Below are 16,296 nucleotides of genomic sequence, written 5' to 3' on the forward strand. Positions count from 1 at the left end.
TGGATTAATCACCAGTTGTTGGAGAAACATACTAGAAATAATACTATTTTAGACTTTTTGTTAACTTCTAATATAGAAATGGTTGAGGTGAGAGGATGGAAATTGGGGAATGTCTAGCTACAAGTGGTCATTACTGTATTAGATTTGATGTTTTATTGCATATGGAAATCAGGAATAATAATATTTTTATTCCAAATTTAAAAACAATAACAAATTTTGAAGGAATGCAACAATAATTATCTGTTGTGAATTGGGCAAGTAAGGTATTTGGAGACACTGAGCAAATATGAAAATTTTTTTATAGGGAAATGTTTCAGTACTCAAATATATTCCTTACAGAAAGAAAAGATTAGCTGCAATTAAAAAAAAATCACAGGTTGGCTCACAAAGGGTATAAGAGATAAAATTAAAGAAAAGCATCACAAATTTAAGAAATTTAAACTGACTGGTATTATAGAAGATCAAGGAAGTTGGTCAAATAAGAAATTAGGAGATCCAAAATTTGGCTAAAAACATAAAAAATAACAGTGAGGATATTTTAAAGTACATTAGAGCTAAGCAAAATCTTAGAATGGAGTTAGGGTCCTTGAGGTATGACAAAGGAAGGCTTGTATTTGATGATTATTAAGTGGATCGGCTATTAAATTCTTCTGTTTTTTCTTCAGTTTCTGCTAATGACGACTTAAGCAGTATTCTTCATCCTGAATAAATGATGGATGAAAACAAAGTTGAGCAATTGCATAAATTCTGAGCTTGTTAAAATAAAGTTAGGAAGTTTAGAGAATGATAAGGCTCCTGCATCAGATTATATTTTCATGAGGGTTTCAAAGGAGGTCGAGTGTTTTTGATTAGTGGAGAAGTACCATCAGATTGAAAATTAGCTAATGTCACTCTTACCTTCAAGGGAGGTAATAGAAGTTTCTCCAATAATTATGGGCCTGTTAGTCTATCAGTTGTAAGAAAAGTTTGGGAAAGTCTGATAAAAGATACTTTGCAAAGTCATTTAACAAAGTTCAGAATTTTATTGAATAGTCATGTATTCACTAAGGGAAAGTCTTACAAATTTTTTGATATGCTTTGAAAATGTTACTGCTTCTGTAGATGACAATAAGGTTTAGCTTTGGTGCAACTGGATTTTCAGAAAGCATTTTACAAAGTGCCACTTGAAAGGCTTGTCAAGAAACTTATCTTTAAATGTGAGGGGATAAGTTAACTAATGAAATAAAAGTGGCTTGTTGGAAGAAAGCAGAGGATAGTTATAAATGGACAAACTGGATTAATTTGACATGTGGGGTACATCAGTGCCCAGTCTTTGTATTTTCTTACATTAAGGACAATGATGAAGAAATGGTCAATAAATTACTGTGAAGCCTTTTATATCATTAGTGAATTGGACAAACAAATGGCAGATGGGTTTTAATTATGATAAATGCAAGATATTATACGTGAGTTATCATAATCTGAGTGGGAATAACCTTAAATAGTTGCAAATTTTCTTAAGCCATCCAAGTAGTACACTGTTGCTAGTGATAGGACAAATATGATAATAGGTTGTATTCACAGAAATATTGAATACAAGTCTGAAGAGGTTATAATTTCATTGTACAGGTCACTGGTTTAGGCCACATTTGGAGTATTGTGTTTAGTTTTGAGCTTCTTACCTTAGGAAAGACATTGAATTGTTGGAAAGGGCTTAGAGAAGAGTTACTAAAATGGTACTTGGGATGAAGGTGTCATATGAGATGAGACTGAGATCTTTCAAATTGTTTTCTCTTGAATATAGAGGGGATCTGATTGAAAGTTTAAGTTTAAATAATTTTCTTATCACTAGTGTCTTAGAAATTTTTATATTTTAATACATGTCAAGAAATGATGACCATACAGAGGTTTCAATACCCTTCAGTAAACATGTGAGCTCTCAGATGCAAGTTTCTTATTGTAGAATCTTTCATTTGTAAAAAAAAGTTCAAAGTAAAATTAGATTGAGACTGAAACAATTTATTAAAATGTTAGTGTTATTGATATTCTGAATGCTTTTTTAGTTGAACTATAGTTTTTTTTTGTAAGACATACAGTGGCAAAAGATCATGTAATGTAATGTAGTTATTACTCTATCAAAAGTATAACCCTTAATATAGCCAGACCTTTTTTCATTCATTACCTTGATGTATATTATAGTTTCTGTAGTTTCAAATGGTACATTAAATTACACTGAATATAATTGTTTCATATATTAATGTTTCAAAAAGTTTGAGAAGGAAATTATACTGGAAGTTTTTAATGAAAGTTAATTTCTTCAGGTTATGTTTTAATGCAATAATTATACAGGTGCTAAAGCTGCTCTTACATGTAATATGTACAGTATAGATTATTAGGTTACATGCATTTGATTTTTACATACCCTGAGTAATGTTCACATACAATGATTGATTTTCTTGTTGTTTATTAAAATGAATCTTGCTTGGGTAACTGTAATAAACACAAGTATCTTAAAGAATAATGTACTACAATCAAAATATTTTTCATACTTAAGAACTGGTTCAGAGTCATTAACATAGTTTTTGTCATAGTCACACAGTAAATATTTTTAAAAGTAGTGTGTACGTAAATGATTGTTAGTTTTCTATAACTCATAGAAATATGATGATGAGTAATTTCAATGCATTAAATATTTTCTTACAAAAAATTTCAATATTTCATTAACAAAACCAGTATCTTGACATAATTGGATATTGCTTTGATCTTCTTTATATTTAGGTAGCAGATGTGATTGCTAGGTGACAATTATAGCCTGTACACTGGTTAGTAGGAAGTATTTTTATTAGTTTAATTAAAAACATACTTGTAAACTGAGATAAGCTATAAGAATTATACCTACTTTAATAAATTATTTGGGTTTGTTTTCTTTGAAATGGACTTGTATGTATGTCTAAGGACCAGAGGTTACATAATTCATGTTTATAAATTGGATAAACAATCTTTGAAAAGTTTTAGTGGTAGAATCATAAGGATAGACGTGAGTAGCTGAATATGAAGGGCCTGAAATATAAGCTTTGAAATACCACGTCTAGGTATTTTTTAGATTAATTAAATTCCCACAAAAAGACCAAGCTAGAATACAGACTAGTAAGTTATTATATACAGATGTTTTGATTGGATTCATTTCATTGCACTTTCTTTCCTTATTAGTGGTAATAATATAAAAATGTATGTACAAATGCATCTGTCATATTCTATGTATATTATGCATGCTGTTTCAAAATATGCAGTGTGTGAAGCCTGAAAGTACTGAACTTGTAGAATTAAAAGTATACAGTTTTAATACTCAATATTTTGCCTTGTAGGTAGTACATTTTTTGTTCTAGTATTTGGTATCATTTTATAGATTTTCAAAGAAATATTTTGATTCCTTACTTATGATACCTTAAAAAAGTTGAATTAAAATATAGAGCAATGAAATTCCATATCCAGGAAATAACATTTTGGATATTATTTTATAAGCTATTCTTAAACAACTCCATTTAGTGTTGTGAAAAATACAAATATGTGCAAATACAGAACTATTTTGCAACTCAATTAAGTATTCAGTATTAGTGCAATAAAGATTTTGCAGTGTGCCAGAACAGAAATAATGACATATATTTTGAAAATGCTAAATATTTCAGTAGCTGTCATTTAACCTTGAATTTCATGGTTAGTTAAATTATTTTGCATAAAAACTTTTTTAACTAATCCATCTTTTTGTTATGAGATATTTTTGAATTCTTTTTATTTAGAAACATCATCCATCATGATAACATTGATGTGTTTTGTTTGTAGTACTTATTTTACAGCAATTTTGGTAGAATGTTTTAAACAAACACTGCTATTTTTAAAGTTAAAAACCAATGTGCATGTAGAATAGTTTTTGATGTCTCAGTGATACTTGATAGTTAAAAATGAAGATCAGTAAAACAAATTTCAATGTGAGTAGATATTACATTGTACTTAAATGTATAGTGTATTCAAGTTTAACTCTTAAAGATATGTGCATATAAAAAATTATCTATTTTTTCATAATGTGTATATTATAAAGCAAAGACAGGAGATATGTTGAGATGTAAAATCTAATTAAAAAATTGCAAAGAACAAATAAGTACAAATGTAGCAAGAACACAACATTATGTATAAATGTTTTTATGTGTATATCTGTGTATGTAAACCTGTACAAAATAAATTTGAAAACAAATTAATATTGAGATAAAAACTTTTCTTTTGTTTTCTCATTAATTTTATGTTCATTGGGCAAGGACCAATTTGGCTTATACATTCCATTACACAGATTAGCTATTTTTTTTCTTATAGTTAAGCTTTTTGTGTGAGAAACTTCCATATCACCAACTTTGTACAACTTCATGAAATTTATAAATTTGCTCTACTATGTGCTGACATTATGCAGCAAAACCCTTCACCAGCAGGAGTGTGACACACCTCTTTGTGCAAATACTCCCACTTCATTCACACCCAAAATTTCTCATTCATTTCCTCAACAGAGTCATGGAAAGATGCATTTAATTTTGCTGAGACTTGTAGGAGTGTTTAACTTTGATTATTTTATTTTATATTTTCAACTTTACAATACGTACTCACAGATTGATAACTTTACAGCATGCATTCACAAATTGATAACTTTACAGCATGCATTCACAAATTGATAACTTTACAGCATGCATTCACAAATTGATAACTTTTCAGCATGTATTCACAAATTGATAACTTTACAGCATGTAATCACAAATTGATAACTTTATAGCATGCATTCACGTATTGATAACTTTACAGCATGTATTCACGTATTGATAACTTTACAGCATGTAGCATTGATAACTTTACAGCATGTAATTGATAACTTTACAGCATGATTGAACTTTACAGCATGTATTCACGTATTGATAACTTTACAGCATGCATTCACGTATTGATAACTTTACAGCATGCATTCACGTATTGATAACTTTACAGCATGCATTCACGTATTGATAACTTTACAGCATGTATTTACAAATTAATATCAATTCTTTTTTGCTGAAGTAAGTACAAATTTCACTCACATTTACCAAGAATTCTGAAAGTATTTTACCATTTAAGATCATGACAGCCACTGCCCAGTGTGTTGTGTGGTGGATGTTCTCATCTGGACACTCATGGTTTTGAAATTAAATATAAAGGGTATTTCACAAATACGTCTCTACCTAATGAATTTCTTTAAGCTTTTCCACTCACCTTATATGTACCTTTTACCCATGGTTTACTTTCTTCTCCTTAGCCAATTCTTTCCTTTGAATTTAAATTCATTTCTGCTGTTTTATGCCTTTTTCTCCATGCCTTGCCATCTAACATAGAGGTTTGTTTATTCTTCTTTAACATCCAGCTTGTAGGGTTTATTTTTAGACATTGTTTATTACTTCTTAACTTGTTCATGTAAAATATTCCATTTAAATCTTCTCTGTCACTCCTTAACTTGCACTACTTTGACTGTAATGTTTAATCAAAATTACTTACACCTTAACATATACCATATATTATATTATGTCTTGTCGTATTTCATGACTCCTTTTTGTGTATACTTGGAAGTTGATGATTGTTTGTGTTTACTTATTCCTTACCATGTAAACTTGCATATTAATGTTTAATTACAGTTAGTTGCTCTTTAACCTGTAACTTACAGATGTTCAGTTTTGTTTTGATTGATTACTCCTTAACATGTTCACCTAAAAGTTAGTGTTTAGTTCTATTTCTGAGTCTTTAATATGTTCATGTAGAATATAATCTTCAGACATAGTTCATCACTACTTCACATGTACAGACAGTAGATTATGGTAAACAGAGTTACTCCTTATAATGTTCCTCTTAGTGTTTGGTTATTCACATAACATTAGATATTTATGAATGGTTGCTTATTCTTTAGCATCTACATTAAAATGTTAATGTTTAGTTTCAGTTTATTACTACTTAACACATGCACTGTTGCCTCGTTAAAGAGTGGGGGATTTCATGTATTGTTGAACTCGTATGTAGTCTCTGCAGTTGGTCAACTACTGGAAACTTGTTTGGGATCCTTTGGCTTCTTCTGTCACCCTTCATATATTATGGACAATCTCTGATGGTAGTTGGAAAGAGCTCATACCTTGGCAGGCATTTAGCTTCATCCTCTGTGGGCACATTTACATCTGTTCACAGATGCATTCCTTTAGGGCTAGCGTGAGTAGGTTGACCACCAAGTGGGTTTGGATAATTGTTCTGCAGAGGACCATTATATTCATATCAGTGTCTTCAAACTCTTTGCTGTTCATTGGTCTTGGATCTTTTTTTTCTGTGTTCAGAAATCAGTTTGTCCTAATCCACTCTGACATTTCACAGTGGTGGCTTATATCAGTCACCAAGGGGTCACTAGGTTGAGATCTGTGTTTTCTCACCTTGGATCTTCTCCTTTGTGCCCACAACCATTGCATTTGCTAGACGACGTGCCACATATGGTTTATTTCAATCTTATAGTGGATCATCTTTCCTGACCAGACTAGGTTTACCTGATGAAGTGGTTCCCACCATCCCCTTCTTTTTGATGGCTTTGTGATCAGTGGAGTACTCCTCATATTAATGCATTTGCCACCTTTCTTAGTCACCAGTTTCCTTTGTTTTAGTCCCTTGTCCCCTATCCTTGCAATTTAGCTATATATGCATTCAGCTAGGATGGGATGAACAATTTTCTTTATATTTATCCTTCTATCTTATTTCTTATTACTTTATCAGGTAGTTTCCCTCATCCATTTCCCTCCATGGAAAGTCTTTTCGAATTCTCTTTACTGGTCTGCTCAGCTGTGGTTTTCTCACTTACTCCAGTTACAGTTGCTCCCTCTCATCCCTTTCACCTTATTGCATGGACTTTTTCATCAACCACAGTTGCCAGTTCTGTATCATCTACTTGACATCCTCTACCTTCACACTTGGCTTGTGTCTGGTCCCTGGCAAGTAGATCTAGTTTCTTCAGTTGGGTAGATTTTATTTTGATCCTTCTATTCATATTTCCTACCTGGTGGTGTATCAGGAGAAATGGAATATTTTTGCATCTGGGCCTTGGCTGGTGGCTTCCAGCTTCTCATCAAATGTTTGTTGGTGTCTTGCAGTTTCTTTCATGGCTTTTTCAGAAGAGGCTTTCTATCTTCCCTGTATCTGAATATCAGGTAACATTATTCTATACTTTCAATTTTCTGTTTACCACTTGATCTTTCTTTTCTTGTCCTTATCCTTTTGATCCATTCTTTCTGGATACATTGGCTGCCTAACCATCTGGTACTTCAGGACTGGGATGTTATTGTTGTACTCAGTTCCCTCATTTTACCTCTGTTTGAGCTCCTTGGCTTGGGTTCTTTGTTTCACCTGTTTCTTAGGGCACATTTCTTTCCCCTCAGTGTAGATTCCTGTATGTGGTGAGGGGACCTCCCAGGAAAGGTTCTGTTCTTTCAGTGTACCTCCTATGGGATCTGAACATCCACCCATGTGTTTGCTGTGCATGGTGACCAGTGAAGGGGAGGAGAGGATCCTGGTGGTTGAGGGGTATAACCCTAACACACCACTTTGGCCTTGAATTCCTGAAAATGGGCTTCCTTGCTGTGGTCCCCCTCTGGTCAATCAGCTGGTACACTTGGACTGGTCAACCAGTGTTGGATGTTCTCAAAAGCTGTTGTGGACACTGTATCTCATGCTGGCATTTGGGTATAGTGCTTATGGCATTGCTGCAATGTCCTTGTTTGACATTGTAGTGCATCCTCTTGTAGGGTTCTATGGTGGGTGGAGCCAGAGAGCACCAAAATTTCTTTTTTTATTATGGATCCTCCAAATAGAAACTTAAATAAAATAGTGAAAAAACAGTCCATAGGTAAACAACCAAATCTTGAAGATTTTGAGCAGCAATCTTCAACATCTGTGACACCTGATGTACCTCATTTTCTTATCCTACATTCTCTTTCAAACAAACCTTTAGGGCAGATGTCTCCCTTTTTCATTCAGAAGGGGATGCTGGTTCTCCAAAGTTAGTAAAGAAGCTTCAATTTGGTGACATATTGGTGGAAACATCTACATCTCAGTACAGTGAACTCCTCTTGCATTCAAAGGCAATTGGGGATATACCTATTAAGGTTACATCTATGCTACTTTGAATTCATCACAAGGAGTTATTGTTGAGAGGGACTTAAAGAACATCCCAGAGTGAAAGATTCTTGCTGGTTTCTACACTCAAGGAGTTTCTGCAATCAGGCATATCTTCATTCCTAGAGTTGGAATTATGATGAAGACCAACATCCTCATTCTGACATTTACATCACCACTTCCACCTGCCACCGTCAAGGCAGGTTATCTTAATTACAGGGTACAGCCATACATTTCCAACCCTCCCCGATGTTTCCAGTGTCAGTGGTTGGGTCACTCAAAGGCGTCATGTCATGGTTCTTTACATGTACTCATTGTGATGGCAAGTACTATGATGTCTATAAGTGTGAAACAGACTCTCATTGCATCAGTTGCAATGGATCTCATCCATTCTATTTTTGTTCTTGCCCTAAATCATTGGAAGAAAAGAGGTGCAGCATTTCAAAACAATTCATAACATTACTTATTCTTGGGCTCAAAAGTTGCTGTCTACCACTTCATCTCACACTTATGGTGCTGCACTTCATTCTACTACTACAGTGGGAATGCAGACAGATCTCTCTGTGTCTCCAAAAGCACCGTTCTCAAAACAAATGAAAAGTCTTTTGACCTCCACAGTTAAAAGATTCATGAATGAACTTCAAAAACCATCTCTGTTTTTTACATACATTCCAACAAATCCAAAGATCCACTTTCTTTGGTTCCGAGTACAGGCATTTCTTTGGATATATCTTCTCCAACCTCAAGATGCAAAACGATCATTCATTCATTCCTCATTCACTGGAATCCTTTTACAACATCAAAGACCTGCCCAATCAACCCAGGGCAGGATCCATGGAGGTCAATAGACCTCCCTCAAATAAAGACAGTAAAGAAAAAGACAAGTTTGTAAACAGAAGGGTTCTCCATACCAGTTTGCCTACACATAAATAAAAATGTCCACCTTGATACAATGGAAGTGTTGAGTTTTAAGTATTAATCTGGATGACATCAAAACACTGATTGCTTTGTACTATCCTGTTTGTCTTTCCTTACAGGAAACATTTCTGAAACCTGCTGATACAGTCAACTTTCGGCAATTTTCTTTGTACAGAAATGACAGGCTGTGTGATGGATGAGTGCATGGAGGGGTGGCATTGTTGGTTGATCAGCATCTGCCCATTCTGTCTTTGCCACTTGACACACCCTTGGAGGCCATAGCCGTCCGTGTTTCCTTGGGTCATACCATCACTGTTTGTTCTCTCTACCTGTTGCCTGGAGAGACATATGATCAATCAGACCTTGATGCTGTCATTTAACAGTTGCTGTCTCCCTTTCTAATCCTCAGGGACTCTAATGGACATTATCCCCTCTGGGGAAGTGCTGATATTGATAGGAGGGGTTGCTCTGTAGAGCATATGCTCTCTAATCACAACCTTTCTTTTTTCAATACCAGTTCTACTACTCATTTTCATGCAGCTAGTCAGTCTTTTACTGCTGTTGATCTCTCAGTTTGCTCCCTTTCACTATTCTCCCGTTTTTTATGGAGGGTTGACAATAATCCACGAGGCAGTGATTATTTTCCTGTAATTTTGAGAGAAACTGTATGTGGTCGATGCCACCCGACCCGCATGCCCTTGTGGAAGCTGTATCATGCAAACTGACTCTCTTTCACTGCTCTCGCAGAACCATCAATAGGCGACCGTGAGGCAGCAGTAATTGACTGTATTACACAAGCAGTTGCTCAATGTACTCCTAAAACCTCATCACATTTTCTACTATATCCTCATCTGTAGTGGAATCCTGCCTGCCACATAGCATGGAAGGCTCAAAAATGGACCTGGGATACTTTCTGTAGACACACCACACTCTTGAACTGCATTGCTTTCCGGCAGGCCCATGTATATGCTTGGTGGGTAAGACGTCAAAGCCAGAAGGAATTCTGGATTAAGTTCACAACTGCCATATCTTCTACCACCAGTTCCAAAGTCATATAGGACTAGATTTGAAAGGTCAGTGAGCAATATAATTCTGTCCCCCTGTCAATCTTGCTCTCTGATAGCCAGGAAGTAGCTGATACCCAGAGCATCACTGATACTCTAGGTGAAAGCTTTTGCTGGGTATCTAGCTTTTATTCTTTTTCCTCCATCTTCTTAGCCATCAAGACTCGGGTAAAGTGATCACCTCTTTCCTTTTGAGCTGATTGTCTCTATGACTATAATCTTCCATTTTCACTGGAGAAACTCAAATTGGTCCGGCAATACATCAGTTGGGCCTGATGATGTACACTATGAAATGCTGTGCAATCTGTCTCCTGCTTCTCTCGCTTTCCTTCTAATTGTGTTTAACCAGATCTGGCAAGAGAATGTTTTTCCTGATGTCTGGCACCAGGCTATTGTCCTACCTTTCTCTAAGCCTGGGAGGGATCTCAAGATTCCTTCAAAGTACCATCCAGTTGCTTTGACAAACTGTCTCTGTAAGACCTCAGAGAGGATGGTTAATGCTCATCTTGTTTGGTTTCTCAAATCAAACAACCTCGTCTTGCCCACCCAGTGTGGGTTCCAAAGACAGAGTTCTACTGTGGACAATCTGATTCAACTTGAAACATCAATCAGAGAAGCCTTTCTCAAATAACAACATCTTGTATTAATATTCTTTGACATTGAGAAGGCTTATGATACAACATGGAGGTATGGCATTTTGTGAGACCTCCATTTGTCTATTGTTATTTAAAATATTTTAATGGACAGGAGATTCCAAGTTCATGTGGGTTTGACACTTTCCCATTCTTTTCTACAGGAACTTGGAGTTCCTCAGGACTGTTTTTGAGTGTCACACTTTTCAGTATAAAAATTAATGCCATCACTGAACAACTCCCTCTCACTGTTGCAAACAGGCTCTATGTTGACAACTTTCACATCTCATGTCAGTTGTCAAACATGAGGTATATTGAGCAGCAGTTACAGACTGCCCACAATTGTTTACTGAAGTGGACCACAGCAAATGGCTTGAACGTCTCTCTCTCTAAAACTGTTTGCATGCACTTTTGCCGCCAATGGAGTATTCACCCTGATCCTGAACTCCGTATCGGTGAAGTTGTGCTGCCTGTGGTCCCTGAGACAAAGTTTTTAGGGCTTATCTTTGATTGTAAACTGACCTTTATACCACACACCAGGCAGCTACAGGTCAAATATACAAGAGCACTGAACATCCTCTGTGTCCTCTGTAGCACAACTTGGGGAGTTGATCAGTGTTCTATGCTAAAGATATATCATACTGTTATTTGATCTAAACTTGACTATGGATCACTGGTCTATGGCTCCACTAGTACATTGGCCTTCAAGATGTTGGACTGCATTCATCATCAAGGACTTCGGCTCTACATTGGGGCTTTCCACACTTCTTTTCAACTTCGTCATGTTCAACTGTCTTTACTATATGCTTCGAAATTTCATTCCTTACCAAAGCATCCCACCAGTGGTTGTGTTTTTTTTTCCTCAGTGGGCCATACTTTTCCAGAACAGATGATCTGCTATTGTTCCTTTTGGTCTTTGTATCCAGGTGCAGTTGGATGAATTGTGTCTGTCCTTGGATAACATTGCTGCATCCACTAGTCAGCCCATCCCACCATGGCTTCTTATAGTCCCCAAGTGTGACTTGTCTTTAAGTCATTTGAGAAAAGCAGACACTCCCAATTGGAAATACTATCTGTTATTTGCTCAACATCTTTCAAATCATCCATCCATTCCTATTTATATGAATGGTTCCAAATCAAGTGACTCTTTGGGCTCTGCCATGGTTTTTTGTGGTTCAGTGGTTGCGTAAGAATACCCTCTAGAGCTTCTCTGTTTACTGTTGAACTGTATGCCATTTCTCTTGCCCTGGATCATGTAGAAGCTAAGCCATAATCAAAATGCACTGTTTATACTTACACGCTTAGTTCTCTACTGGCCCTGGAATTGCTTCATGTTAGTTCATACCCTATTCTCACCAATAATCAAAACTGACTCGCCGATTTCTCTTTAACATCTACTTCTATCCAGTTTTTCTGGATACCAGGCCATGTTGGTATTTGTGGGAACGAGCTCGCTGATACCACAGCTAAGTCTCTCTGCTCTGGCACTATCACTGCTGTTCTTGTTCCATACATGGATTGCTGTTCTGTATTCAAGGCTCAGCTCTGTGCCAGCTGGCAGTCGACTTGGAGTGAGCAACGTGAAAACAAGCTTTTCCAAGTAAAACCCTATATTGGACTTTGGCCATCTTGCTTCCATAAGGATTGGAAAGAAGTTGTTCTAACTATGCATTGGTCACAGTTTTTTAACTCATTGTTTTCTTTTATCTGGAACTAATGCATTAATGTGTTGTCTGTGTAACACTCAGGTCACAATAAGCCACATTTTACTTGCCGTTGTTGCGATTCTCAATGACAGCACCATTTTATACATGTTCTGTTCCAAGGTTTGTCCATAATGTTAGACAGTATTATTGGTGATGGTGACACTGTCCACCTTGGAAATGTTTTTAATATTTTTTAAAGGCCATTCTTTTTAATGCCATGTAAGTTTTTTTAATTTATACATTAGACCTTTTTTAATATGATTCCCTTTTAAGAATCACAGTCCATCTAGTTTGATTTGAAATTAGAAAGAAGTCGTAACATCAAATAACTCAAAATCAGGACTGCAAAGGCCAACTTCAGGTGACTAACACTGTTGTTTTAACTATCTGTAAGTCATCCTGGTGAGTTATTTTTAAAATTTTGCTTCAAGTCTTTTAAAACTTTTATTACTTTACTTTCTTGAAAATGGCCATAACATCAAATAACTCAAAACCAGGACTGGATAGGCCAGTTTCAGGTGACTGACAGTGGTTTTTGTACTTACCTGTTAGTCTTCCTGGTGAGTTATGATAGTTATAATTATGCTACAAAAAGTCCTTTACAACTTGTATTACTGCAGGTTTTCCCTTAACATTGTAGACTATATATACACAATGGTTTTATGCTATTTATGTTTTTTAAACTTTGTTTTCTTTTACCTTAATTTGCTTTTATGAATTTTACTAAATTTAGTTTAATTTTAACTTTCTACTGGATGTTTGGCACAGATAGCATAGCTGCTTTGTGCCATAAAGCACCAAATCAACCAACCAACCAAAATTCTCCTCTTGGCCTGTGGGCTGCATCAATTAGATGTATTCACTGTAGATATCATTCACACATGGTACCACTCAATATATCTTCTCTTTCAAGAGCATTTCTTCCTTTCCAAGAACTCGACAGCTTATGAGGGTAATTTCTTCTTTTCATCCATTTTCCTTCCTTCTATTGCTCATCTTTCTGCTTTGTTCTGATCTGGATAGACTTCTGTGCCTAGTGAGTGCCCTTTATTGTTATATTGCCCATAAAACTTTCAGTAGGGGTTACCATTCCAATCTCTTTATCCTGTGGCAACCCTCTTACCCAAGGGATCTTTCTCTTACTCTTACCAGTTGGGTTCATCATTTCATTCAGTTGGCTTATTCCTCTTTGTTCCTTGTTTATTGCTTGTTACCTCCTATCAAATTTACCACCTCACCTCTCTTTCTCTCCCTTGCTTCTTGTCTTGATTGGCCTTGGAGGAGATTCTGCAGTTAGGCATGTTGACCCATCCTTCAGATGTCCATCTCTCCTTATCTCCATCATATCAAGGCTAATACATTCTTGGAATATTGCCAGTCAATTGGGGTCACACTTCAGACTTTGTGTAACTATGACATAATATAAGTCTTTATTAACTTTCTTTTCTTTGAGGGACCTTTGCTTCACATTTCATCTTTTGGAACCTGCTCTGTGATGAGTGGTGTCTGATCAGGTATTCTTTCTTCTGCACAAATCTGACTTGCATTCTATTCTGATTTTTATGTTCTTTCCACAGTAATGCAAACTCACCTTTGAGATGGGATGTTTCACAAGATCATTGGAGGGTCAATAACCTCTTTATATGTGCATTTTAAATAGGTCATGAATGGCATGGGTAAAGCAGAAAGGATGCCTTGATTGAATAAATTAGTTGGGTCTGTTTTTCAAACTGGGGTTTTGTGATCATCTATTCTACTGTCTTGGGTGTAATAGTCCTTTCAGACTCTCCAATACTCTTTTTTCCACTTTTCTTCCAGTGGGAGTATGAGAGCCCTTATCACCTACCAGATCCTTGCTGCTGGGGTGGTTAACCATGTTATAAAACCATTTGCATGTAGAGGGCAGGAAAAAATGAAAACAAACAAACCAAGCTTGTGAGTGGAAGAAAGTACCTATTGGAAATACATTTTCAGTTTAGAAAAATTATAACTTCTCAGTGCATGTTTTTTGATTGCCTTGTTTGATTAAAGGGTGAGGGATTACATATGAATATTCACACTGCTACTGGAGGTGTATCACACTCCTACTGCTGGAGGTGTATCACACTCCTACTGCTGGAGGTGTATCACACTCCTGCTGGAGGTGTTTTTACTGTATGATATGTCTTCAAGCAGAAACAAATTCCTGTGTTTCACATGCATTTTAGATGTGAGTTTTCACAAGACAGCAGGCATGCAGATTTATCAGACAGAAATTGCAACTTCAAGAGAAAAATAGCTACTTAGTTTTTGAAGAAAGACAAGAAAATCAGGAGAGAAAATTGATAAATTGTTTTTATCATTAATTAACTATCTCAACACTAGCTTAGTCAGTTTGACCAACAACATAACCTCTTTGTATTTATTTTACAGTTTTTATGTTTTTGATACCAAAACTTCTATTATAATATGTATATCTTTACAAAATTTGGCAGACTTCCAGAAAACAAGTTTGTTTTTTCTTAAATAGAAAAAAAATCATGTTTGCAGTGAACTATTTTTAAAAGTAAAAAACAATTTGGCCATAAACATATCAAGTATTTTTTCTTTACTAATCTGTGTGCAAAGTGATTTTCATGTTAAGGTTAAAAAAATACTTTTCTTCATCTCAAAAATCTCAAATTTCAGTTTTTGTAATTTGAAAAACCTGGTAGGTCCATTTCATATATTTATTTTCAGTAAAATTTTATACTTTTCTCTTATTTTTTGTATCCCTAACTCTGTACAAAGTCAGTCAAATTGACCTACCTTTTAACCACCAAAACATTAACATAAATCTAAATTATTGTTTTTTCTTTTCTAGAATGATTTCAGATTTTAGTAAAAAACTGCATTTATTTATCACAAATAGCTGTAAACTCATAACAGTGTACATCTATGTTTAATTAAATGTTATTGTTTTATTACTCAATGAATTGTGTGTAACTACTATTCATGCCATTATAAGTTGTAAATCACTTGGGGAACACACATGACCCACAAGCTACATGAAGCTGCTTGTATGCATGCCTCATGAATCAATTATCTTATATTATTATTTATTTTACCTAATTTAATCTTAATTAACCTAAAGAGATAGCTGTTTTCACATTTTAGTTACTTTTATAAAAAATAAATAATGCATAAGAAAAAGGAGAAATAAAGTACTTACTCATAGTTTTCTTTTTTTGCTGTCGGTTCTTGATAACACTTAACCCTACTTTTTTTATACTAATGATAGTAATGCAATAAATAACTTTTACTTAATTAAATAGTGCATTTGCTGGAAAACCTTCACTTTCTATTGATTTTACATAAAGTAGTATCAAGTGTAACACAGAATTATTAATCAATCCTTAAAGAGAGGATGTGACAAATGTGTATGACAAGAGGGTCTGATTTTCTGTTTGATGGCTCAGTAACCAAACAAAATTGAAGGTTATAAGAATTCTAGTTTTTCTGAGCAATAACAATATTATAGTGAGTCATTTACCTCTAGGCACTGTTTAAGCATCTTTTTACTCTAACCAATCCACATGTCATTTTCTTGCAAATGGTTAAATTTGGAGTTTTTTAGGTTTCTAATTTAGTGGTTAATGCACTTGGCTATGGATTTGGAGTTTATTGGGTTGCATCTTGTGATCACCAAAATAAAAATAGAAACATTGAGCTTGTAAACGTTGGGGACTTGAGTACATTATAAGAGTGTTGAATAAATCCCACTAATTGGTCTGACAACAGTATCTGCTTTACAGTTTAGAAACAGTATACTTA

At 35.1% G+C, this 16,296-nt stretch overlaps 1 protein-coding gene across 14 annotated transcripts in view; it reads left to right on the forward strand.

Annotated features, from left to right (window-relative positions):
- LOC143256725 (uncharacterized) overlaps nucleotides 1–16,296 on the forward strand; it is a 66,486-nt gene that overhangs the window by 14,254 nt on the left and 35,936 nt on the right. For 3 of the 14 annotated variants that reach the window (XM_076514420.1, XM_076514423.1, XM_076514398.1), the window contains exon 2: nucleotides 2,758–2,801. The exons of the other annotated variants lie outside the window; for them this stretch is intronic. The gene's annotated coding sequence lies outside the window, so the exon portion shown is untranslated. The remainder of the gene's footprint in view (nucleotides 1–2,757; nucleotides 2,802–16,296) is intronic. 14 annotated transcript variants of the gene reach the window in all.

Source organism: Tachypleus tridentatus, chromosome 1 (assembly GCF_004210375.1).
Source record: "Tachypleus tridentatus isolate NWPU-2018 chromosome 1, ASM421037v1, whole genome shotgun sequence".
NCBI lineage: Eukaryota > Metazoa > Arthropoda > Merostomata > Xiphosura > Limulidae > Tachypleus > Tachypleus tridentatus.